At 39.8% G+C, this 22,141-nt stretch overlaps 1 protein-coding gene across 1 annotated transcript in view; it reads right to left on the bottom strand.

The window, feature by feature from the left end:
* The window catches only part of SLC7A2 (solute carrier family 7 member 2), a 50,448-nt gene extending 33,614 nt beyond the window's left edge, over positions 1-16,834 (bottom strand). Inside the window, exon 1 of the mRNA XM_071432287.1 lies at positions 16,718-16,834. The gene's annotated coding sequence lies outside the window, so the exon portion shown is untranslated. The remainder of the gene's footprint in view (positions 1-16,717) is intronic.
* Between the last annotated feature and the right edge of the window lie 5,307 nt (positions 16,835-22,141).

Genomic DNA, 22,141 nt, shown 5'->3' on the forward strand with positions numbered 1-22,141 from the left:
TAAAGAGGGGGGGAAAAAGAAGAGAAGTGCAGCAATTACTAGTCCATTCATCATCCATTAGTAACAACATGATTCTTTGAGGTTACTTGGTCTGTGATAATAAATCATTTTGAAAAAAAGTCCTTGTTAAATGCTATCAATCTGGTATAAAGACAAATAATAAGCTCTAATTGAAGTAACAAAATAGGATGTAAGTTTGGAAATTCGAGGCAGGAAGTCTGGGTCTAGATAAAAGGATTTGAAGGATGAAAAGCTCCTTGCAATTTTGTGGCTTAAGAAGAGCTGTGTACTTCCTAGCAAAGTTTCAGTGGTGCACAAATTGGACATGTTTTTTTGTGCTAGCCAAATATAGTTTTAAAAATCTATCATTATATACACAGCAGAATTTCTGACTAGAACAAAAGGTAAAAAAAATCAACCTTGAAGATAATCCAGGTGATTTACCTGGAATTAATTGTCATCTTCTGATTTAGGCAGGTATTTATTCCCTGAAGTCTAAGTTCCTCTCTATTTCCAAACCCTGCATGCACAAAACTTTAAAAAAGAAGACAAAAATCAGTGAAATCTAATGCTCTGCTTCAGCACTGCAGATACTTAAGGAAGCTGGCATAGCAGCCTGCCTGTTGTGTACAAAACATCTGCAATTACTTCACCTCTAAATGACAGCAGATGTTCTACCCCCCTCGTGTGTAACTCTCCAGTAGCACAAGCAGTTGTCCGACCTCACCCTGGTTATCCCTAAAGATGGACTGGATGATGACACTCCACAGTCTCTTGCTGACATCATGTAGAGAGAAATTTTTGAAAATTGAGAGTAAAAGTCTGAGAAAGAAAAATGTATGCTGTTCTTCTAGCTACCATAAAAAGGTATTTCTTCTGAAATTTTCAAGACAACTCATTCTACATGTGAACTATTAGCTAGGTAATGTCCTGAGCAGGAAAGCTAAGACTTCACAAGGGTACAGATGAACACATTTCACTTACTCTGCAATTCCCAACAGTTGCAAAGAGAAATGAAAAAAAAACAAACCCAAAACCAAAACAAACTCCAAATCATTAGAACTGATCAATTATCTTCAAAAGAGGCCTTAAAAGGCTGGTTTTTTTTTCAGATGGGAATTACAAAACCCACCACAAACAGCAGACAACTGTGTGATGGCCAGGCATACTTCTGAAAGGGCATTCAGGGCAGACCAACAGCAAATGGATGAATCGTCCAGAGCAGAAAAAATAGGTTTAGTCTTGAAAGATATTGGTGGACTCTGCATTGGACTGCAATGATTCATAGGAAACTGGTGACAGCTATTAGGCCAAAACATGAGAAAATGAGTAAAAGGCAGTAGAGCTACTGAGCCCAGAGATCAAACAGATCAAAGACAGCTACTCCATCAGAAAAAAAGACACTTTTTAGATTTTATTTATAACTTTGCCCTCTGATCATAGTTGTATGAGTGTGTGACATTAGAAATTTTGTCATGATCCAGACATAAATTATCCAAAAGAGCAGCAAATGCTTCTGAGAAAGCAGATACTTTACCATTTCATGCCTATCACCATAAAATATACACTGGGATAAATGACGTGCTGACATGCCATGACTTTTTCAGAATTAAAGTAATTTCATGTTTCCTTTCATTCTATTTGTTCCTAATTCTATAATGCCAACTCTGAAAAAACCAAACCTCTCAGAAAGCTATTTCATATGATTAAAGTTATGTTCTGCTAACAGGTTCTCTTCAAAGACAACACATAAACAGAGCATGAAAATACCATTCAGCTGAAGAAATTGTTAAAACTATGCATCTGGAACTTCCTAAACTTAGCTTAACTCAATTTATTCACATTGCTTCTTTTCTTCTCCCCTTCCTTCCAGAAAAGACAAAAGACTTACCAAAATAATGTTCACAGTTTTAACTGCTTGGAAGTAAAACAAAGCACATTTGTCAGAGCTTGTGTAAAAGCAGGGAGATGGATTCTAAGTGAATGCAAGTTGTGTCCAGAGTACTTCTGTGTTCAAAATTTATCAGACTGAGTATATGGAACACAAAGAAAGCACAAGTAAGAAGCACATGCTGGATCAGAGGCTGTTTGAAAAGTGCAATCAAAACCAGGTGAGAAGTCATGGATAAGGAGGAATTAATTTTTGGCATTGGTATGAATTTTGGAACAGTATAAAAGATCAAAAAGAAGATACTGACCATAAAGAACATGACATCACTACTTCCTCAGAATGAACATCTCTCTAAGAATGAACTGGGTATTACACGGACTTCTACTCTTAGGCTGGCCATCAGATGTTAGCCACAAATTATTCCCTATGACATCTGTGCTTAATACAATTTAGCAATGCCCAGAGACAGCCAAATGTATATGCAACAGAATGCCCACCCTGATGGGAAATATGTTTAAGACTTAGATTAACAGACTTAGATTAAAAAAAAGAAAAACTGAGCAAGAAGAAAGAAGAGGAAGGAAGAAGGAAGAAGAAAGAAGAAAGAAGAAAGAAGAAAAGCAATTTTCTGTCAGTTTTACAGATTTTAAGCAGAGTTTTGAGAGTTTTGTATTATTACTAACAGTAAAATGACTTGGTGACCCCATTTATTTGTATAATTCTTGAGGTTTATGTGACTCAAATTCATGGAACTAATTTGTCTGGATAACAGCTTTACAAAGGTTCTGAAGAGTCTAGACATTTTTCACTGTGGGAAAAAAATGCACAATCCATTTTATGCAAACTTTACAAGTAATATCCTGCAGTCATCCTGTCATATTACAAATTGTACTTCTAAAGTCAACAGCAGATAAACTAAAACATTTAAAAGTAGCTGTGTTTGTGCAGCAGTGGAAAGTATCAAGGGAAATGGAAATGGCCTTTGCTTCAACTATTTTGCAAGAAATGATGCAGCTAAGAAAAAGGTCAGTTATCTGCAGTGCTATAGACTCCACACAACTAAATTTTTAAGGCATGTGAAATTTTACCTAATGATAATAAGATATGATGTGATAAGATTATGATATGATATGATGATATGAAAAATAAGCTATTTTTCAAAGAACTACTTAGCTATGTTATTTCCTGTCTACACCGATTGAGGCTCAGGCAGAAGAAATGTAGGATCCATGAGAAGTCTGAGTACTGTTTCAAGCAGTCTAGCACAGCTTGGCTAATTGGAGAAAGAAGAAAAAAGGAGGTGAGGAAAGACCAAATACTTTTTTTTTTGAGTTGCACATCACTCTCTCCCACTATAGCTGTAATTTTAGCTTACAATTAGCTTTTAAAACTTACCTCGTACATACTTTGGCTTTACTCCACTGTAGCCTGCCAAACTATTTTCCAAAACTGGTTTAACTAGAACTCTTTCAAACACTGCTGCCAAGATATTTAAGCTCCAAAACAGGAGGAAAAGGAAGAATTGGAGTTTATTTCTTTTAAAAAGTAAAAGAAAATACTTAATCCTTTATGCTTGATCCAGAAATTCAAATCCATGCATAACCAAAAGAGACTGAAATCCCTTCAAAATTAGGGCTTTGTCATAAAAGCACTTGAATTTACTACAGATTGTAGCCACATGGCATAATTCTCTCTATAAATATACTTTGAGCCCTAGTTAGTGAAACGAAAAACTTTCAACTATGCTAAGATTAAAAATATCTCTGCATTGATTCATACTGCAGTAATACTCAGCTCAGAATCAAGGCTTTAGAGCTTAATCCAAAAAAAAATTGATAACATGAAAAAAGTAGAGTTAAGCAGTGAAATGTGCATGTGTTGGCAGGTTCATCTGTTTTCCTACAGATGCACAATGAATATGCTTGACTGTCAAAATACCAAGAAGCTCCAGTGTAGCTTCTGCTGGTCAAACAGGACCAAACAAGAATAAGATGGAAACAGTCAGTACAGTTCATCTGCCAAACACACAGCCAGGTTTCTTTCATTGGTGCTTTTTAGACTATTCAGATTCAACATTTTCCTTTACACAGCAAATGCAACATGTTCAAGCACTGTCTTTACACTTCCCTCTTTTTGGCAAAGCTTCATGGAGGTGGATACTCCCTTTCTATGTGGAGTCACATGGCAAAGACAAGGGTAAGCAGTAAAATTTGTTCTTGGGGAGATTTCCCCAGGAAAATCTTCCACTTCCCCAGGGAAATGGTGGATTCCCAGGTGTTGGATACTTTTAGGATTCAGCTGCATGGGATGTTGGGCCATCTTTTCTAGACCGTGCTTTTGCTGTGAAAGATTGGACCAGATGATCCTTGATGTCCCTTCCAAACTGGTTTTCTATGATTCTCTGTTTCCATCAGTGGAAGATCCACAGTCAGTCTGGAATAAGAAATTCCCTTCTTTGGGTACTAAATTTTATGAAAACACATGTGCACACCATGAACAGTCCAACCAAAACCCTTTTATTTTATTTGAATTTCCTGTTGTCATACGTAGCTCAATTTGCATAGAATACTGCCAAGGTAGATAGAGATGGGTGATAAAAAGTGCTGGAAAATATCTCTTTTTCTGACCATTACCACCAACAAAGAGTGCCATTACCACCAACAAAGAGTGAATGAATACATCAGTCTCAAAGCTTGGAGATCAAAGTGGGACCAGCTGCTGAACTGTCAGCAAAATAAGTTTTGAACTGGAATCAGAAAGAAGGGGAGAGTTATGTACAACAACAGAAACCCCACTGATACCACAGAGCAACTGTCTGACTGCAGCATCTACTGGCAGAGCCAAGTTACCCTTGGTATGTTTACACTGGCATTTTTTGCTCAGATGAATATTTTCAAAGATATTTTCCCTGTCATCCAGACAAATCACTGTGCCTTGGTTCACTCCATGGAACAATCCTGAGGCATACTTTTGTATGAAAGGGAATTTGGATATGTATTCCAGAACAGCAACCAAGTACACTCCAAGTGATAATGGAAATTCAACCTGTGGCACCAGACAAAAACTAACCTGACATCCTCCCAACTGTCCCAACACATAGCAAAGTGTAAGTGGTGTGGTCAGTGAATCCACAACATCAGAAGTTTTCCTCTGCAGCTCCATTCCTGTAGAGCTGCACCAGTTGCTGAAGTAGACACTGCCACTGCACACAGATAATATTGAATGCTCAGGTGCAAAAGTTGCAGGCTGGTCTGCAACCCACCTGAATACAAAGGTGCTTATCAGACAGTTAAGCTCTGTGCTGCCATTGCTTCATCAGCAGCTATAGCACAGCTGGAACTAAAACCTGAAGCCAGCGTTTCCACCAAAATACCTGGTGTACCCTAACCAGATACTCGCTCCTGTATTCTTCCCTTGGGCCAACATAAACATTTCTGTGGTGCAAAAAGTGAACTGAACTGGGGAATGGAGACACACTGGGCAGGCAGTAAGTCAATATTGAACCAGATTGGTCTCCTGATACAATTTACTACAGAGCTGCACAAGTTCTTGTAGCAGCACTACTGCAAGATACATACATATGGAGAAGGATTAACTACTGTAGGCAAGACTTAAATATTTCATCTCTTTTTGGTGCAACCTTAAGTCCAAGTAAGGACAAGATTATTCTCAAGAAAGGCCACAACAGTCTGAATGGCAAGATTAAAGTCTAGACTGGAACACTGCAGCAGTGTTGATGATGAATGACTCGTAACAATATGTAAAATCTGAGTCCATCACTGGTAGGAACACGTGCAAAAGACAAATCCATTTTAAGTAAACTTGGACAATTCAGTTGTTCAGTACACAGCATTACTGGTACATCTTAAGGGAATAAAGATATTTAGAATGTAACAGTTACAAAAGTTACTTTAAGTCTTATTCCATTCCAAGTTCTGTGAAATTAATTGAATCCTGACACCACACCCTGCACCCTGATGTGGCATTCACTCATGGGAAGGCCAAATGAAACTCTGACTACAAGTTACTTGATCTGAAATACAAAAACCATATTAAGGATACTACAGAAATAATACAGACATTATTAGTTCTGCTTTATTTCTAAGAAAACACAGCCTAGGTTCTATTTCAGCATGCCTTATTTTCAGTGTGCATACTCTCATTTCAGTCCAAACTGTAGGAAAAAAGCAGCTAAGAAAGACAAGGACAGCAACCTACAGAGATTGCATTTGTATAGGAGGGGTTTATTTACTTTCTTATTTCAGTCTTCTGTTTCCACAGTTTCTGGAGAAGAACATTATGAAAGCTCATCCCCACCACATGCTGAGATGGTGTTAATACATGAACTTGTAATTAAAGTAGGAAGTACTGCTCATATATCTAACTCCATACAAAGCAGACTTCTTACCCTTCCTTTCAGTTATAAATTTCTTACTGATGACTGTCCACCTGCTTGACAGGGCCTTATATACCTTCTTAGTACACAGTGCATGCCTCAGTATAACAAAAGGGCTGTGGCAGGCATGTGGGCAGTACATTCTTCCCACTACCTAAAGACAAGCTCGTTCACTGTACAAGCCTGAAGACACACACAAACCACTACTCCTCCCAGTACAGCCTGCTGTGGGAGCATATTTTGAAACATCAGTTTGAACAGCACTGTTTCACATTTTGCAACCTTGGGAGTGGGATTTTAACTCTATTGTTTCTCTTTTCTTGGTCTGAAGCATATCCCACTTCTCCATTTCTTGAAGGCCACTACAATATCAAGTATCACCTCTTCAGGCAAAAAACTATATTTCTTCTAATGTCTTCTACCTCAGAGTCTATTCTCAGAACCTTATCTTTCTCTTCTGCCCAGTGAATTACCCAATTTATCAGCAAAACTGAACCAAGCCAAATACGTTTCAGCAGAACTGTATCAGTCACAAAAAATAGTAATGTCAAGGACTGCAGTATTTCTGATGGGGCAATCCAAACTTTCCCTTCCTGAGCCTCCAGAGTAGAAGTCCATGTTAAATATTCTGCCTTATGCAAATTCCCTGTCTGACTAAGTTTTATACTGAGGGAAACAACTTCTATAGCCTATCCAATTCTTAGATTTATTTCCCAGGTTAGTTTTGGGGAGACTTATTTGTTGTGGTTCCTGAAACCCTGCTTTCTAAGTTTGCTAAGAGAAATGCAGAAGTATTCCATACTCAAGCCAGCAGCCATGCTAGCTGTTCAGGAGAACATGACAGAAGTAGCACTGTGAATAAAGTTGCTTCATACCACCATTTCAGGTCTTCCTTCAGCCTTTGGATCTGTTTTCCAAGGGGGTGTTTACTATCAAAGAAGATTCTACATATAGCACTTGGAAGTGTCTCCAACTGCTCTGACTTTCCCTTTCAACTCAGATGATGTTTTCCAGAGTTTGTAGTCTCCTCCAGTGAGGTGATGAAACCCAAAGTCACATATTTCACATGCCCTGCTGTGTGTTTCCAGAGTCCTGTTTCCCTCAACACAGAAGGAATCAAAGTACCAGCAGAGCTTATTCCCTTACAGTTCCAGGTTTCTTTACAGCCACCCCTCCAGGGAACACTATGAGCAACATTCACATCATTCTGTTCCTTTGCTGCCTTTCTGCTATTTGCTAACAGCTGTGATTAGCCAACTCACTGTCTCTGTGCTATCAGCAATGCTTGTTATCAAATCCTTAGAAAGCATATGGAACACTGAAACCCACACTTCTATTAGCTAGGTTCCAGCCAAGCTAAAATACTGTATTTCACTCTTCTTTTATGAAGATTAAAGGAAGATACTTATCGACTCATCATCCTCTACAGGAGTCATTTGTACCGGTCATCACATAGCTGTTTGGACAAATATGCCTGTGCTCATGAAAAAGCACAAGAAAATAATTTTGAAGAAAAATAATAGTCTAGAAAATTATAGTCTACTAATAAATGCAAATGAGAGTTAAGATAGTGTTTGGGATGGGGAGGGAAGAGGAAAGATATTTGCTGCTTTGCTAATTTTGTTGGTTCCTATGAAAATATTCTCTATATTTTCAGACAAACAGAGATAAGAAACACATCAAATATGCACTACAGGAGCTACAGTTACATGTGACAGAATAAAAGTAAGAACTATCCAAAATTCTTCCTTCAGAACCATTTCACATACAAGTTATTCACCAAGACAGTCTAGAAGAGTATCACAAAAAATGCACTTGGTAAGTATTATCTTCTTGTTTGAAAAGTTACAGTTCCTTTATTTCCAGTCCAAAGGAACAAAACTATGGAACTGAATTCTACAAGACTTCCTTTGTTGCAGGAAAAGAACGATTCTAAATGCCAAAACTTCTAAAATTTGAGGGATACCACTGTCACGGTCAAAGTTTTTCAACTAATGAAAACTTTGTCACTTCAGTGACAAAGATGTTCTAAAGGAAGTGAAGACAGAAATCAGAGGGTGTAAGAGAAATTACTTTATGTTTTACGTGGAGCATGATAAATAGTTTTCCAATGGCTGTACAATTGAAGCAGCTCACACTACTCAGTCTGTTCTCTCCTCTGTGTCTATTTCTGAGCTGCGGCTGCATAGCCATGTGTGTGGCCATTCCAATTGGAATAGGGAACTGATCCTCAATCAAAAGCATCCTAAGAAAAGAGATTAATTTTTCCTAATCCAGTTCATTGCACAGAACCACAAGCAGCTGTGCAGGCACACAGGGATGGTTACAGGAGCAGGAACAAGAGATAGCAGCCTGGAGCACAACATAAGTGTTCCTTATGCTGACACTGCTTCAGTAAGAAATGCACAAATTGTACCTATGAGCCCATGCAGGCCCGGAAAACTGCTTGTTTCACAGAGAAGAGTGGATACATTTTAATTAATTTCGATGAAAGAGTGTAAACATTCACTTTACATAATCAGGAAGCTGACTTAATTTATTGTGTGCGAATAAAAATGCAACATAAACAGCATTTAACTGCAAATTCTGCTCATTTTGCATCTGGTTCATTGAACTAAGTGCAAACCATCTGTTACCATATAGGACAGAAAAGCTGTCAAATAGGAAAAAAACCCCTCTTATTTAATACAACTCTAAAATTATTTGCTTAGACAGCTAATGAAGTGGAGTATATAGGCAATTAAACTCCACAGAAGACTTTGCAGAGTACTGTAAAATTGAATAAAGGTTTATAAATGTTTGTAAGTGAGACAATCAGAAATACAAAATGGCGTTATTAAGTCTGATGTTGAAACTAATTATTTCAAAATAAGACACATGCATAAATTAAAAAATAAATTGAAACAGTCTAATAAATTATTTCTAAGAGCTGTACCTTGCATGGGAGAATGCAAAACATTCTGGACCAGAAACTCAGAAGCACTATTCCACTAGGGAATAAATGTTGAGACAATTAGAAGAGATTTCCTTCACTTAGAGAAAGTACAGGGCTGATTTTTCCCTCTCAGTTCCTTCTCTCTCTACCATGCAAAATCCACACAATGAACCCCTCATTGCTCTAAGACATTCATTCTAGCAGAACACCTCATGGCAAATGATAAATTACTACCACATGGTATTTTTCAGCATCAGGCTCTACCATGATGATGAAAGTTGCATTTTCATGGGACAAATGGGATTTCTCCAAATGATACACCAACATCTACTTTTTAACTCCTGAAAACTTATAGTAATTGCCTCAAAAATCTAAAGGTCTCTCATCAATAGCTGGTTGAAATAATCCCCAGAAAAAGTTATTCAGTTTCAGAGGTTGGGCATTCAAAAGAGAGCAGGAAAAACTAAGCAAATGTGAAGAAACAAACAAAAAGCAAGACTGGTAGGAAAGTCATATATTAATATCATATTGTAATTGGCAAACCTACAATAAAAATAAGCTGTAAAATCTGAATGTATGATTTTTGGGAGTATGTGTGTTTGGGGAGGCAGTGGAAGATCACTGATTAGTCTGCATGATGATCTTGGCCTAAAGCCTCCATGAACTCAAGTTCTGGTGTGTCTGTCAAGCACTTCAGCAAAATAAAATAGTTATTGTTCCTAATTAGGCAAGCAATTTTTAACTCTGTATTGTTTTTAGATAATAAAATATACTTAATAAAGAAAGAAACAGAGAACACATCACTTGTGAAGTCACAACACTTTCCATATAAAACATACTTATGAACATGTCATTCCTGCAGACGTATTTAAATACTTTTGGTGTCCAAATATGCAGTTAAATAATTTTGGTGTCCATTGTGGGAGTGTTTTAACCTATTTATTTTATTGTCAAGGGAGCAAGAGTAAAACCAAAGTCCACAAAGTAAGATCTTCCTCCTAGTGTTCTGTAAGCAAGTCAGCACTGAATGTTCTACCTATAATACATTCAATTTCCCTGACATTTTCCAGAGACCAGATATGGTCATAACATTCTAGGCAGCACAAGAATTTATGCAGAATGTGACTGAAAACCTAGAGCTCTCAGGTGATCTGGATCTATCATAAGTCTTGAACAAACCTGTTCAAACTCTCAGGAGCACACACCATGGGAATCACCATTGCTTCTCTATGCAGCATCTCTTCTTCAGCTACAAACTACCACAGGCAACCTCACAGTATTCTTTTTTCTCATGTTACTGGCATAACACAAGTTTGCCACTGCTCCACCACCACACACTCCAAGAGGTCTTTCAAACACAACGGTCTCTCATTATTTTCCTAGACGTTGTGTTGCACCAACCATGTATTTCCCTGATCAGAAATCCATGAAGTTATTCTGTACAAAGTGATGTAAACATGAAGTATAGGAGTCTTTACTGCACTGAAAAAAGGAGCTGGGAAACAGCAAAAACAGCACTCTGAGACTATGAGGAACAGCAACTCACATTTGAGGCTTCCTTGGGAGATATTTTAATCTTTTTAGTAGCAACTATTCTGACCAATTTGGGTTTGGGGCACTGAATAAAACTAAGAGAAATGGTAAGTTATTTGTCAAAGGATGGCAAGGACAGGTACACAGGCTACCTTAAAACAATGAAAACCTCAAAGCAGGTCTATTATATACAATAGGAAGTCTCCCCATAGGTGGTGTTTTAAGAAACACTGATTTCTATTGCTCTGGACTTCTCCATCTGACAGTGAATACTAAAATCGCAAATTTCGTGGTGTTTCTAACCAAGCACCATGTACTTCTTGGTAATTCATATATCTGAATTTTTAATATTGAATCTTTTTTACTAATCTAGTTTGAGATAAGTGCAATTTTTCTCTTACTAGTTTGCTGGCACAGCAATTTACCTAGTGCATATTCATGCCTCCTTGAAAAATATTCTTTTTTAAAAAAGCCAAATTCATAGATCTAGAAGGTGCCTTCTACAAATAGGCCTGAAGAAAGCCTCCAGCTCAGGACTTCCCTCTTCACTCAGGATGAGACCTTGTCATGCCTGTAGAATAGCCCCTCTTTATCAAAAAGTGCCCAGGGCCTCTCCTTGAGTCTTCGTAAAGAAGGAGGGTGAGCACAGGTTGGTAAACAGTGTAGAGAGATAAGGCATCAAGATTTTCTAAGAACATATTGCTGAGGAAAAACAACAACCACAGAACATGTAAATTACTATGTACATATTATTGCGCATAAAAAACCTGATGTTTCAGGATACTTCTTCAGTACTACCCTAAAAAGTTCTCCTTGTCTTCAAATCCTTGCAGAAAGAACAGGGCAACTAAATTCTGAAACTGATTGTACTCAAAGACTTACCAATACTTTAAAGTTAGACTGTCATTACAAGGATCAAAAATACTGCCTACTCATCTAAGCTAATGGCTCCAAAAAGCACACTGAAGCACTGTACCTTTGAAAAGAATCACACATGCATGCTAATTCTATATATCCACAAGACTTTCATCTAATTCACAGTGCTGAAAGTTATTTCCTGGCAAGTCACATCCCATCATTTTCTCTCAACTACATGATAGTCCAAAAACATTTGAGGGCAAAATAAAATCAATATCAGACCAAATAATTCATAAGCAGTGTACTCAGAGGAATTCATTTAGGCCCTCACAGGAGTAATCAGATACCTGCACAGTATCCAAATGTTTCAATTTCCTTAAATAATATGGAGATGTTTCTTAGTCTAAGGAGACTGAAACAATAATAATCCCTTCCAAATTCTGTTTCAATGATTATTTATTCCATAACCACAATGTGCATGGTACTGCACAAACAAAATAAAATAAGCACAATTGCTTTCCCATGTTGTCAAGCAGCCTGCAATACAACTCCAGGCAAAGAATAACTAACCTCTGACAAAGTGAGCAAGGAGCAGAGACCAGCTACATGAATTCACAGAGCTATAGAACAGCTAATCCACACCATTCACTGTTACTACAATAAAGGAAATGAAGATCATATTGCACTGAATCCAACTCCCTCCCCCTAAAAAAGTCACTTAAAGCATAATGTTCTTTAAAGCAACAATAAGTTTATTCCATGCATTTCTCAAAGAAAAATATTCTGGAAAGAAAAAGCACAGGTGGAGTAAATTTGTATATTAAATACAGACGATGGAAGAAACGTCTGGCAAACTCACTTGGTACAGTTCATCTTTTGCTTCATTCCAGTCCCAACCGGCAAATGTTCCCTAGTTAAGTTAGCTCCCTGCAAAAGATTATTTTGCATTTTGCCAGCTGACACCTTTCCATGTTTTGTTACCTTGCTACAACAGACAAATTCACAAAAATTCCAGTAACCAGTTAACTGGATTAATGCAATCATCCCTTTCTAGTAGTACATCTGGCAACATAATTTTCAGAAAGGAGGTCATTTAGTGAGAACAGCAATGCAAGAAAACTCTGAAAACTGATGTTACCATCACAAAGAGGCAAAACTACCCTGCTATCAGCAATAGAGGGAACTGCAGCACAACACTGAACCACCAACACTGACTCTGCCTGTTTTGATTACTTATCAGAAACAGCAGATATGTGCACTCCACTGCACAGGGAACAGAGAGCACCAAAACCCACCTCTCCCCAATGGGTCACCTTCATTAACTACTGGCTGTGGAAGGAAAAGTTAACTCCAAAAGTGAAAGGGAAGAACCAGAGCCAGTGAGCAATCATGATGATAATGTGATGGTTTATGTATGATTGCTTCCTCCTGTGTGGCTGGTTTACTACTGCTTGTCAGACACATGCAACCATTCAGACACTAATAATGAGAGACTATACTCTTCCAAAGTAAGTGTTGTGAAAGTCATCCTATAGCCTGAATTATTATGTAAATAAGCTTTAGATAGTGTTTCTAGAAGCCATAACCCAAACTAGAGCAGACAGTTGTCATCAGAGCTCTGGTGTTGCTATTCCATACCATTCAAAAGTTCATTGCTGTCTCAGCAATATTTAGAGAGGCTCCATCTGTCTTAGAGATTCTATAAACTTTACAATATCTGAATGGAGATATAGTTTATTTGTGAGGACCTCTGTTATTAAGTTGAACCATAAAATGTTCTACTCCAGTTTGTGGCTTAGTTCTTCATAACAGATGTTGGGGGGCTGCTTATATATATTCACAACCATCACACATATACTTGGAGTCCATGTAGTCTAGGACAGAATCTTTACAGCCACAGTAAAGAAAGGACATATATGACAATTGTCTATGTATGCTATGCCAGTAGCACCTCTCCAGCCTCAATAAACACAGGCTCAACACCAGCCTATGTTTAACTAACTGTTGATTAAACTATCAATTTTTTAGACTGTCACAACCTGCCAACCCTAATTGCTACAGGGGTTCAGTTCATAGTCAAGTGAGAAAGAGGGACATTCATGTATGCAACTGCTGTAGATCGTGTATTGTCATTAAGAGACCTGGAACAATCATCTTGCAACTGGAATGCTTTATTTGAGGTAATTTCTTCTCCAGTTGTGTGTAGAACAAGATGTCCTGAAATCATCCTGTGGTCAGTCACATTTCCCATCAGTGTCGTACATCCATTCAGAAATCTCTCATTCCACACACATGCAGGAACTCGTGAAGACAAGGACAATCTAAATGATCTTTTCCTTGGAGTATGTCCACTTGGATAAATAATAATTTTGAGATCAGGCAAGATATTACTGTGATCTTGGATGATTTTCAGCAGTGACTAAGCTTAGGAGTCCCAGAAGCCACTTTACTAGTGACCTTTAAAACTCTCACTGGAGTTTTAGTGGCAGATCACTTATACAAATGCTTTTCCCAGCAGAAAGGAGGACACATTTGTCTTTTTCTGAAAGCTCAACTGTTTGTTTCCAAGAGGTCTGTCAGTTGAGTTACCAATACTAAATTTCTCAGCTACTAAACCAGTGGGATGAAGTTCTCCCCAAGTGCAGAACGAACAAAAGGATAAAGAATTGAGAAGCCTGAGGAGCAGAATTGTATCATGATGCTGAAGAATCAAGGGCCATGTGCTAAGTGGCATTGTGAAGATGGACACTTTCGGACACATGAAAATTTACAGACACAGAAACATGGCTCCAAGTACTTTACTATACTGTAAACTTTTTAATAATTTCAGCAACATAAAAAATGATTTTTAATATCTTAGTATGGAAAAAGCTAATACGAATGCATGAAGTTCTGCTTTAAAGCCACAAATATGCATTGAAATGGCCTTGCTAGCTTTCTACACCTTTGGCTATATGGCATTAATAGATCCCTAACTAAAATATGCTAAGTGCATTAATTTATTAACACAATGCTCTCAGGCACATGATATGGCTTTTCAGGCTGTTCTGTGCAGGCCAGGTATTGGACTTCAAAGATCCTTATGGGTTCCTCCCATCTCAGGATATTCTGTGATTCTATGATTATTAAGAAAATTGAAACTCATTTTGATTTAATCTGTGTGTACAAAACTAGAAACAGCTACTTTGTCATTTATCTTAGCAAGTACACTTTTACTGAGATCAGGAACCTTGGTCAGACCATTTATGCATGTACACAGTAGCCAACATACTGAGCTTTAGGATCAAAACTTCATTGCATTTAAACTTGAGAAAGTGCTGGGTTTCATCCACATCTGAAGAATCAAATTGCATTTTAGTACTCCATGCATGAATAATCTTTATCACAATATGTGGCAAAAGAGTAAAAATGCATGTCATTCATACAAAACATCACTGCACTTTTCATAAGATACCAATATGGCTACTTATGTCTTTGTGGGGCTGTTTTATTTCTGTGCCAATTTGTATCAGAACTGGGGTTTAGAAGAATTGTGTGGTCAGGGGCAGAGTCAAATGAAATCAATTGCAGCCATGGAGATCTTACAGGAACAGGGCAGGCAGGCACCATTTCTTTTTCTGTCAGGGCATATAGTACATCATAGATGTCAAAGAAAACAAACTTAGTTTTTGTATAGGCATGATGCCTATTTTTACTGTTGATGTTTTAATGCCACTAGGTAACACAAACCAGAACTGAAAACATTTTCCACAGTGTTCCAAGACCCACTGTGTACTGTCTGCTCAGTGTCTACAGGAACTTTTATAGAATGTGTTTTGTCTTTCTAGCATAAACAAACCACCATCAGCTTGTTTCAATATATACAAGTTCTATACACCATGATCCCTTGTTTTACCTTCTCCATCTCTGAAACATCCAGATGCCTCACAATAGATTTGTTTTTATTTTAACTGGAAGAATATAAAAACAGTTTGAAAGCTTGTAAAATAACGTTGGGTATTAATATACTTGAAGCAAGGGCAGCCTTGAAGTAAGTCCTTTCACACCTTAGGCCAAACTTCAGGAAACTTCTGTTCCTTTCCCAGGCAAGTTGCTGGAATGATGTGTTAAGCACTAGCATAAAAATCAGCAGAAACTACATGTGCTGTCAGAACTGAAGTAGTGTGAGACACCCCCCTTCCCCAAAACTAATTCAGCCTAATTAATGTAATTCAGCCAAATTAATGGAGTTCACCCAGACCCTGTATCCAAATATCACAAATCTCAACTGATACCAAACATTTTAAAGTGGAAGGATTATGTTCTGCAGCTTCTGATACCTTAGATTTTAAACTTATTTTACTGGACTCGTTTTTTCCAGCTGTCAGTAGCATTATATGTAGGGTCATATATATATACTTCAAACACATTTCTAGATTTAAACATGCAAAGTTGGCCGAAAGGAACATTTCCTAAACTTGTTTTACCACAGTTAGGGATCTGCGCCTACTTCAGGCTCTCCACTGAAGTGTGACATCCCCAACTTCCCAAAACGCAGTGAAGAGCTGGTGCTGCAGAGCTGGGGTCGCACTGCGCGCTTTGGGTGAGTAACACCGGCACGGACCACACCTCCAGCTAAAGCCAGCGCCTTCAGCGAGCTCCTCAGAAACCCAAGGCGGGGCGTTTCACCCATCGACGCCCCCAACCCTTTACAGTAGGAGCAAATGCCAACCCAGGACCAGCAAGCAAGGTGCCACACGTGCCCAGGAACCCTCAGGAGCCTTTCCCTTGTGCCACATCCAGCCCCGCGGCCCCCGGCTGCCGCAGCCCAGCGGTGGAGCGGGGGCCCCAGGACCAGCGCCCTTCTTTCGACCGCGGGCTTTAAAAGGCAGCAGGGAACTCCTGTGCTTCTCTCCCCGCGCAAGCCGCCCAGCTCAAGTTATCAAGTTATTCCTGGAGCGAGGCGGGAACCAGCGCCCCCCCGGCCGCACAAGCCTGGCTGGAGCTGGGACTGAGGATCCCTCCCCACCGCGTCCAAGCCGCCGAGGGGCCCGGACGGCGGCGTTTCCCCCAGCCCCTCGCCCACCCGGTCCCGAGGAGGAAGGCGGAGAGGGGAGCCACTTACGCGGCCCGGGCACGGCTCCCTGCGGCGGCGGCGGCGGCGGAGCGGCGCTGCCAGCGGCGGGGCTCTCTCGGCGGCCAAAGCCGGGGCGCTCCTCCCCTCAGGGAGCCCCCATGCCCGGCCTTCCCACACGTGCGGCGGGCAAACCCCACCCTGCCGACCCCCTGCCCGCCCTTCCCTCTCCTCCTCCCTTCCGTGGCCCGGGCAGTGCGCTCTGCTGAGCGGCGCGGGGGCGCAGAGGCGATGGGAGAATTCCCTGAAGGGTCGGACCGCGTTCCCCGCCGTGTAGCCCGGGGGAGGGGGGCCGGCCCGCCCCGGCACCGCGGATTCGGAGCCTGTGCAGACATCCCCGCTGCCCCCGTCCTCACTGCACCTCCGCGGGAGCGACCATTGGGGTCCCACCCGCGACGCTCTCCCACTCCTCATTCCCAGCAACCACGGGCTTCTCTAGCCTTGCTTTGCCCCGAGTGTTGGATGTTCCGCACGCGAATAGCCCTGGCGGGGGGTTCGTGAGTGATACGCCCTCAGAAACGATTTCCCCGCAGCATCATAGGGGGGAGCCTGCGGGTGGGGGGGCTGCCTGCCCGGGCTTTGTGCGGGAGGCAGGAGACGAGGCTGCTCCAGGGCCGGCCGCCTCCCAAGCGCCCTTTGCCGCTTGCTGGATCTATTTTCCGAGGCACCTTTCAGAAGCCGGTGATGGGATTTTGTAAGGAAGCTCCAAGCAGTGATGAGAATGGAGGTAGAAGTGCCGCCCTGACAGTCCTAGCAGATAACGCTTTCTATGCTTGTTTTGGGAGACATCATAGGCAACATTTGCCTGAGAGCGCAGAAAGTGCCATAGGATGGGTACAAGTACAATGCAGCTTCTTTTCATTCCAGTGTTGTCAAGCACTGCCTTTTCCTACAATCCTTGTCATATTTGTTTGAGATACCTGGAACTTGGCAGCTCTATCTATCCACAGATTGGAGAGTGTTAGTACCTCCCTCTTCTTCAACCTAAATAATTCAAATAATTTCTCTCAGCTAGATATCTTTAAAAACTCATTTTAAGGCTAAGAATAGCTACTGCTAAGATTAACGTTGAGAATATCCAGAAGTCATCATCTTTTTCTCTCTGCATATATTCCACTTACATAGGTCCTTTCCTTTTAACACTATTATCTGAATCGCCCAGCTGGTTCAGGGTGGTGATTATCCCACTCTGCTCTGTGCTGCTGCAACCTCACATAGAATATTGTGTGCAATCTTCAGCACCAGAATACAAGAAGAATATGAAGCTATTAGAGAGTGTTCAAAGGAGGCCTACAAAGATGGTGAAGTGTCAAGAGGGGAAGGCATATGAGGAGAGGCTGAGGTCACTTGGTCTTTTCAGCCTGGAGGAGACTGAGGAGATGTCATAGCAACATTCAGTATCCTTATGAGGGATAGTGGAGGCGCAGGTACTGACCTATTCTTTCTGGTGACCCAACAGGACCTGATAGAATGGCCTGAAGTTGTGTCAAGGAAGGTTTAGGTCAGATATTTGGAAAAAAAATTCACCCAGAAGGTGGTTGGGCACTGGAACAGGCTCCCCAGGGAAGCGGTCATAGCACCAAGCTTTCTGAGCTCAAGATGCATTTGGAAAACGCTCTCAGACACATGGTGTGACTCTTAGGGCTGTCTTGTGCAGAACTGGACTGTGATGATCCTAGTGGGTCCCTTCCAACTCAGAGTACTCTGTATGATTCTATGAATATATAAAATCCTTGGACACACCTTTACAAATTTTGGCTATGAATCTGCTCATCTCTTTTTTATGATATTCTGTCACTAGATATGGGATGGGTGTGTGTACGTACATATGTAAATATGTACATTACATATTCATGTACCCACACACATGCATCCCTACTGTCAGGAACTGCCTTTCAAAAAATTCCATCTTTAACCTGGCTAGGTTTTGCCTTTCTCCTTCTACAGGGGAAACTCTTTCAGAACTGTAAATGTGAAAGAAGTCAGACATCTATAACTCTGGTTGAGTTCTCATTCCATGAGTCCCTTTCTTCTTGCAAAAGAAGATCATATAGAGGGCCAATCTGACAAGATAAGAAGAGGAGAAACATATTTGAGGGGGTGACTTTTTAGTGACTAAGCACTTCATAAGTGAATTTATGGCTATAAATTAAATTATTCTCCGTTTGCAGAAAAATAATCATGAACCATTCTGTTAAACATTCATGTTGTGTTCCCTTGTGGTTGGACTCCTTTTACATTTAAATTCTCTTTATAATTTTCTATCTTTCAGTTTCTGAACATTTCAGGGACAGTGTCATCAGTCTACTAAGAAATAGCTACATCAGTAAAGTAAGCCATACAGTGAAGATTTTTCTCAGTTATTGGGAGAAATCATGTGACTAAGGGGCAGCCTATTTAACCAAACGTTAGCAATCAGAAAGTTATTTGTCTATTTGTCTTTGCCCTCCCATGTGTGCAGAACAACAGTTCTGACTAAACATTCCAATCCATCTCAGGAAATTATGTATGTGATACATTAAATCTTCTGAATACTACTGAAGGGTAATTTTCGAGTAATTGGATTTGTAAACACAAATGTTTCACTAAATGGCCTATATATTACATTACATGTGAGAAGTCAGATGTGAAAATAATTAAGCACAACAGAATAAATTAGTCTCACCAAATCTGTGATACAAAATTATTTTTGTGAAATTTCCAGTTACCCAGCATATTCTTGCTGTACTGTATGTGCTTTTATTGCATGAATTAAATTAAATGATCATTCTCCACCACATTCTTTAGCTGATAAATGCAAGGAAATTTTTATCGTGTACAAAACAAAATGAAAAAACTACTCATCCTCTTTCTTTCCCTCATTCTTCATTTACCTGAGTGAAGCAATTGAAACCTAAGACTGTGTTCTCATTTTGAAAATTCTAGTATTATCCTCTGTTGATGTGTTCCTTTCACTTTCCTGTTTTCACTGTGGTTTTGTATGTAGTTGTTTCTGTTCTGAGTATTTATTATCCTGTGTGTCCTGTTGACAGGAGGAAATGTTGAAGAGATAGTACTAATATACTCAATGAACATATAGTAAACTTAATCTCTTGAAGTTTAAACTTGTGAGCTGTGCTGGCTGGTGACCTGGGGGAGTAGGCTAAGCTCTAGCCTTCTCCCTCTTCACCACCTAGCTCATGGCAAAGTTATTCATAGACAGTGGTCCTTTGAGGAATGTAAATGCTGTAAAAATGAAGGCAATCTTCCTTACAAACAGGTTAATGCTGATATGGCCATGATGGACTTATGTAGCAAAGCAGAAGGTTCATGTTTTGGCTGCCTGGACTACATTTACTCATTAAATAACTAAGAACTTTTATTATGCAGGATAGATTGTCCTTTAAACTTCTAAAATACAAACACAGAGGGGAAGAAGGTTTGTAAAGGAAAAAAAAAAAGCCAAAAAGTATTTTTAATCTCTGTAAGTAATTAATTGCCCATTTGTGGGGAAAAAAGAAGTATGAGGATTTAAAATATTTATATGAATACTGAATGACAATTTTTAACAGTTGGGGATTGATTTTCTTTAGAAAACTTGTCCGTGTTGAGCCAAAAATTTTTGCTTTTCCCCAGTAGGAAAAAAAGTTCTAGCAGGACTTGATCCTCAGCTGCCAAAAGCAGGCTTGCCATTTGAGACTTCCAGGGGGTGTACCAAGGGGAGTGTAAGGGGGAGTGGCAGGAGAGCTGCAATCATCGCCTGTTTTCCAGAGAACAGCACTGAGGTAACTAATAACTACCTCCAGCAACCTATGGCAAGTCTCAGGCATTGAGCAACTGAGGCCATGTCAATGAAACTTTTAAAAGGAGAAGGAGCATGCCAAGAAACTTGGCCAGACTAGTCAGCAAAGAAATACTTTTTGTTTCAGTTTTCAGCAGGTTGCTGATGTATTTACCACTGCTTAGCAGTCTGTGTTCATAGGCTTAACACAGTCTCTTCTGGGATCAGAATTTACTTAAGTCCTTAGGGTTTGATTAGCCATAATGAATCACATGAGTGGCCTCAGTAAGATAGTATTAGGTGAACTGCTGAGGCTGAACCAGCAGCATGAGTTTTGGCCCATTTAGGGAAAAAAATGTACCTTATGGGATTGTAAGGGCTGGCTTCTTTTCATCTCTTCTACTTTTCCACATGACCTGTGCATCGAATTGACACCTTAATTTGTCTGAGAGAAGTTAAGGAGGTAATCTCTTAAATTAAGTTAGGGTGCTGATTTTGGTTTTCTACTTTTTCTAAGACATGGAATAGCTGCAAGTTTTTCAATCTCATCTATGTGGAGCTGTTAGTTAAATTCAGAAATTGTATGCACTACTTATGCATTTATGCATCACATGCATTACTAAGTGGAGTTCTGCACAAAATTAGCATCTGCCGATGCAGGCTTGTCTGGTAAGGGGAGCAGCAGAAAGAGAGCTACAATGTGTTGCAGCAGAATTTAAATGCAAAAGCTTAAACACGGTCCTGTAAAAGTGGTGCTGTCGTGTACTGTTACTGTCATCAGTTCTGCAAGCTCAGAATAGCTTCTGAACCATTAACTTCTCTTCTTTCCCAGCATCAACAGAACCCATAGACTGTAGGACTTAATGTCCTCAGACACTCAGCTGTCTTGAAGAGTCCAAATTTTCAGTTTAGAGGGAAGAAAGTACCTTGCCTGAGATTTATAAACAAAGCTTGAATAACCAGATACAAATGGTTATTTGGCTCATTGGGCTTCTGGGATTCCTGGAAAAAAAGTTCACACTTGAGAACAAACTGTTCTGTGTAAAGGTTTGTATGTTTCTCTGCAAAGGATGCCAAAGTTATCTTTTGACAAGTTTTTGATTCTGGATTCTGGTAACTATTTATATAGAGCTTTGTGTCTCTGCTATTACATTTTTCCTGACATGTGAACTTGTTTCTCCATAAGTCTGGAGGCACTTTAACACTCCATGTCAATTGTGTACTGTAGACAAATGATGAGAAACATGAGCTGCTCTACACATTTCAGTCAGACAGTTAATTTTAATGCCAAAGGCAATTCTACATCAATGGCACTGGTCTTTAATTAATTAACAGTCTATTACTTTGATGTTCACCATACATTTTAGTTTCAGTTCAGCAGTTTTACACTGTATCCTTGATCTCCTTCTTATCACAACCTCCAGCTCTCCTAAATCAGTTTCTGTGGTTCAGCATGTCTCTGCGGTTCAGCATGTCTCTGCTGCTCAGAAAACTGACCAAAATTTTTTAAAAATCACTTTTGAGAATAAAGTAATGCTTTTAATCAGCTTTCCCAGGAAGATTTCACTGACCTTTGGGTTGCTGTGCAGTCCCTCAAAAAGCTATTCTTCCCCTTCTCTGTGGCTGAAGATGTGAGAGAACTTCCCACAGTAAAA

This window comes from Agelaius tricolor, unplaced genomic scaffold (assembly GCF_023055355.1).
Source record: "Agelaius tricolor isolate 1412-34295 unplaced genomic scaffold, bAgeTri1.0.p SCAF_8, whole genome shotgun sequence".
Classification (NCBI taxonomy): Eukaryota; Metazoa; Chordata; class Aves; order Passeriformes; family Icteridae; genus Agelaius; species Agelaius tricolor.